The 5,681-nt window shown below is 37.7% G+C and overlaps 2 pseudogenes; both read left to right on the top strand.

Annotated features, from left to right (window-relative positions):
* The first annotated feature begins 3,205 nt into the window (after window positions 1–3,205).
* LOC149179836 (putative pentatricopeptide repeat-containing protein At3g13770, mitochondrial pseudogene) lies at window positions 3,206–3,874 on the top strand (annotated as a pseudogene).
* Window positions 3,875–3,930: 56 nt separating this feature from the next.
* On the top strand, window positions 3,931–4,551 carry LOC149179835 (pentatricopeptide repeat-containing protein At1g31430 pseudogene; annotated as a pseudogene).
* Window positions 4,552–5,681: the final 1,130 nt, after the last annotated feature.

The following is a 5,681-nucleotide window of genomic DNA, read 5'->3' as shown; positions in this document are numbered from 1 at the left end:
TGAATGTGTTCTGATAACATATTTCTATAGATATGGGTTGCATCTACTCTTTTCACGGTTTGTATATTAGTTTATATGCCTTTGTCTTACCTTTGGGCAGGCGCAACAGGCACAATATCAGTTCAAAAACACAGCTTAATAATGCAGCCAATCCAGTCATTCAGCAAGGTTGGGGCCTTATGCTTTTTAGTTTTCTGTGTTAGTTTAAACTAATACCAAGGAATTCAATTCTACAATTATATTATATGGGCAGACAGAAAGACCCATTAGCCCTGATTTTGCAGTATATGAAGCCCACATTTCTGGGCTATCTAATTACTAATGTAGGTGGACTTGGAATAGAGATGACTGCTAAAATCTAATTATCACTGTAGTTTGACTTGGACTGGCATTACTTGCCAAATGTTTGGAAACTTAGGCTATCTAATTACTAATTTAGTTGGACTTGGAATAGAGATGACTACCAAAATCTAATTATCACAGTAGTTTGACTTGGACTGGCATTACTTGCCAAATGTTTGGAAACTCAAAGGAGCAATCTGGTCGAATAGCAAGAGACTTTTTGGCAAGTTTTAGACTGAAGTTTGTTGTTTCACATTCAACTACATTTCAGTGAATAATCGCTCGGCGAAATTCAGAACCGAAGGTCAATTACCAGTCAATATTGATCCTACGGAAGGTATTTTCAAGGTATTTGGGAAATCGGTAATTAGAACTCGCAATTATTGGTACCACTAAGATAACTGAGATAGCATAGCATCGTTGATAAGAAAAATCCTTGATATGATAGCTCACAAACTATATTAGAGTAAAGCGAATAATGTAGGTGTGCCATTAATAAAACAAAAGACCAAGTAATTTCGACATGTTCAGAAAAGAAACCATATATGACACAGTTAACCAAAAGAAGTAAAGATTACAATGAAGATCAGGGCATCTTGCCTTCAAGGGAGTGTTTACTAAATTCTCAGGATTAAACATGTGGTCCTATGCTCACTCAGAATGGTCCTACTCCTATGCTAGCTGGCAGTAAGGTATGACCTGGTTTTTTATTATGGCAGACCACACCTAATACTGTTTGTAATTTTTTTTACAATATTAATACATAAGTAATTTAGATTTTTTAAAAAATGCAATGTTAGGGCATTACATTTAGACAAAGTTGCTCACAAATTCGCTACCTAAACATTCATTATCATTCTATGAATGTGTTCTGATAACGTATTTCTATAGATATGGGTTGCATCTACTCTTTTCACGGTTTGTATATTAGTTTATATGCCTTCGTCTTGCCTTTGGGCAGGCGCAACAGGTGCAATATCAGTTCAAAAACAAAACTTAATAATGCAGCCAATCCAGTCATTCGGCAAGGTTGGGGCCTTATGCTTTTTATTTTCTGTGTTAGTTTAAACTAATACCAAGGAATTCAATTCTACAATTATATTATATGGGCAGATAGAAAGACCCATTAGCCCTGATTTTGCAGTATATGAAGCCCACATTTCTGGGCTATCTAATTACTAATGTAGTTGGACTTGGCATAGAGATGACTGCTAAAATCTAATTATCACTGTAGTTTGACTTGGACTGGCATTACTTGCCAAACGTTTGGAAACTCAGGCTATCTAATTACTAATGTAGTTGGACTTGGAATAGAGATGACTGCAAAAATCTAATTATCACAGTGGTTTGACTTGGACTGGCATTACTTGCCAAATGTTTGGAAACTCAAAGGAGCAATCTGGTCGAATAGCAAGAGACTTTTTGGCAAGTTTTAGACTGAAGTTTGTTGTTTCACTTTCAACTACATTTCAGTGAATAATCGCTCGGTGAAATTCAGAACCGAAGGTCAATTACCAGTAAATATTGATCCTACCCAAGGTATTTTCAAGGTATTTGGGAAATCGGTAATTAGAACTCGCAATTATTGGTACCACTAAGATAAATGAGATAGCATAGCATCGTTGATAAGAAAAATCCTTGATATGATAGCTCACAGACTATATTAGAGTAAAGCGAATAATGTAGGTGTGCCATTAACAAAACAAAAGACCAAGTAATTTCGACATGTTCAGAAAAGAAACCATATATGACACAGTTAACCAAAAGAAGTAAAGATTACAATGAAGATCAGGGCATCTTGCCTTCAAGGGAGTGTTTACTAAATTCTCAGGATTAAACATGTGGTCAGAGCTCAAACAGAAATATACCAGGAATAAGCCTGGGCCATGAGATTGAAAATCTATAGGCATCTACTCCCATCACAGACATTAGATCAATATCCTCCTTCAAAATCCACATGAAATTTTGCATCAGGTTGATACCCAAATCATCTAGGAGTTTAACTATTGATACATTAGTATGAAAACAACAATAATGGGGTTGGACATGCACATAAAGCTTGAGGATGGCTTACAAGTAGCCACTGCATATAGGTTGTCCTAGTGACATTTACTGTTCTTAGATTTGCAGATAATAATACCTTGTAATGACGGTATTGATCAACAACTACATCTGCATTACCTCCATCCACAGTAATCCCTGAAAATACAGTTAAAACAAACAATAGCTACTTCCAGCCTTGGCCTTCAAAGTCCCAAAGTAGAGTAAGAAACTGAGTAGAATGCAAATGAAGGGATGAATGAAGATATGTGATGAAACAGACCTTCCCTTCCCTGTTGAGTTTACCGAGGCCATTCTCACGGCGAGGACCTGTGAGAGTACCGTTACACTGCTTATCCAACAACCCCATTGCTCTTATTTCTCCCTCTATGTAAACAGATAGGGTTATTCAGAGTTAGTGATACTCAAATCCTAGCAACCGAAATGGGAGATACCGCTTACTTGAAATTTAATAGCATCATGATGGAGGGTTACGAAACCTTAGCACTTCTATTGATTCTGAAATTGCCCACTAGGTCAACTGAAACTCTTGCCCCTGCCTCTGCCATTGGCCCTGCTGCATCCTCTGTCACTGCCTGTCTTAATGAAATTAGCCATGCCACTGGATCTACTAAATCTCTGTTTGTCATTAGTAGTGCTTAAAGAAGTGCTGTTGCTGGAACCCAGTAATCGAGATGTATTTAAAGTTTTAATATCTTCTTTTGAAGCAACCTGCACAGCACACAGAGCAAACGGAATGTTACAACATTTGAGCCATCACAAGAATAAGAGTAACATGATTATAGAATGGTTGCAGGAAATAATGTCTGGCCTTCAACGTAAAATGCACAAGACCAGTCCTAAATCCCAAAGCAATCTCGATAATACATCTGTTGACCAAATCCCGACACTCCGTAAACGGGGTCGCTTCAGCGAGGCGCTAGGCATTCTGGATATCACAGGAAAGCGTTTAGAGTGTTCTATGTATGCTTGTCTTTTGCAGGGATGCATGCAAAAAAACGCCCTATCAGAGGGTAAGGCAATCCATGCCCACATCAGGCAGAGCGGATTTACGGGAGATGCAGTTTTGCACAATGCACTTCTCAACCTGTATGCCAAGTGCGGCACTATGGCGGACGCTCGCAAAGTATTCGACCAAATGCCTGAACGAAACGCGTGCTCATGGACGGTCATGATTGCTGCTTGCACGAGGGATGGGTTTCCTGAGGAGGCATTGGCACTCTTTAACCAAATTCCAAGAACAGACCTCCAACCCAATCACTTCACATTCGCGACTGTTCTTCCAGCATGTGCCAACTCGGCATCATTATGGAAGGGCATAGAGATTCATGCGAAAATCATAAAATATGGTTTTGAGTCTGATCTAGTTGTTGCCAATGCTCTAATAGACATGTATGCAAAATGTGACACCATAGAGAATGCGCGCGAATTGTTTGACAAAATGCTTCAAAGATTTCCTGGACAGCGTTGATTGCAGGATATACACAGAGTGGGTTGGTTGATGTGGCCTTGAAACTATTCGAGGAAATGCCTCAGCGAAATGTGGTTTCATGGAATGTAATGATTTCAAGGCTTTCGCAAAATGGTTACGGGGAGAAAGCCCTGGAGCTTTTCAGACAATTGCAATTGGCAGGTTTGAAGCCTGAGGCAAAAACCTTTGTTAGTGTTCTTCCTGGATGTGCCGATATGGCAGCCCTGGATTATGGTATGGAGATCCATGAAAAAATAATTAGTAGTGGATTCCAGTCTGATGTCGTTGTGTTGAATTCACTGATTGACATGTATGCGAAATGTGGTTGTATACAGAAGGCACATGTATTATTTGACAGAATGCATGGGAAAGACACTGTGTCATGGAATACTATGATTACAGGATATGCACAAAACGGGTTGCTTGATGAGGCTCTGAAAGTTTTTAACGAAATAGGTCAGCCAGACGTGATATCATGGAGTGCAATGATTTCAGGGTTTTCACAGAATGGTCAGGGCAAAGAGGCTTTGAAGCTTTTTGAACAAATGCAATTAGCGGGTATCAGGCCAGACGCGAAAACCTTTGCCAGTATTCTCTCAGCATGCGCCAACTTGGCAGCGTTGGAACAGGGTATGAAGATCCATGGAAAACTAATCTCAGAATCTGTTGCCCGATAGTCTCCACCTCTCATAGAAAAAAAACATTCCAAACAGATGACAATGGACAAGACATCCACGTAGATAATGAAGAAATAGATTGAATTCGGCGGGAGGATGAATACAATGTTGGATTTTTTGATGCCAAGGCCGATTAACCAGCGGCAAGTGACTTTACGCTCTACCATAGTTGGGGAAATGTGGTGGTTTCCCCAGTGGCAGAGTCGATGAGGGCTATGTGGCCATTGTGGCGAAGCAAGGAGACGTAGGTGGGGAGATCCAGGGGAAAATCCACTGGTTTTCGATTGCTGTAATAAGTTTGGTTGGAGCTGCAATATCCGATGCGTACATCGATCTGGACCTTCGCTTCAGCTTCCCAGTGAACGGTTATAACCATTCAACTCCCTTCCTATAATCCAACGATTGACAATACTATAATCGTCTAACACATGATCTAACGGCACATACGGATGACAGGTAGATTTTAGGGAAGTTTATTTCAGAGGGGAACGCCTTACGACGTAAATATATTATTAATTATTATTATTATTATTATATTTTTTACATTAATATTTTATGATATATTTTTTAAATATTAATATTAGGCATAGTTTTATTTATAAATGAAATGATTTTTTCACAAAATTTTACAGATTTTTTTATTTTGAAAGTTTGGTAGGACTATATCTTCATCATGTTCAACTTCTCACCTTGATTGGGGAGATAGTACAAGATTTGAACCCAAGACTTCCAGTTTGGTGAGACTTCATTTCCATGATCATTGCCAATTGAGCTACCCCAAACAGACAATCCTATAGAAATTTTTAGAACTCCCTTTAATCATAATAAATTTTATAAATTTTAAAATATTATATTATTAAAAGTAATATCAATAATAACAATATTATTATTCATTATTTTCTAAGTTTTAATAATAGTATTAAGTATACTAATGTGATTAATCCGAAAGACATACTTACTATCAAATATTATTAATTATTATTTCTTTTTATTTAGTCTTTTTGTTTTATTTTAATAATTTTTCCTAATGTTTCTTTTCTACTTATAAATTGTTTTGGTTAGATCTTTGTTCTCTTCACTTATATTTTTGCTAATACCAATACTTCAATAATAATAATTCACTATTATTA

This window comes from Pinus tabuliformis, chromosome 3_2 (genome assembly GCF_031772625.1).
Source record: "Pinus tabuliformis cultivar Carrire ecotype Pingquan chromosome 3_2, CPIR1, whole genome shotgun sequence".
Taxonomy (NCBI): domain Eukaryota; kingdom Viridiplantae; phylum Streptophyta; class Pinopsida; order Pinales; family Pinaceae; genus Pinus; species Pinus tabuliformis.
This window is presented reverse-complemented; position numbering and strand designations above follow the sequence as displayed.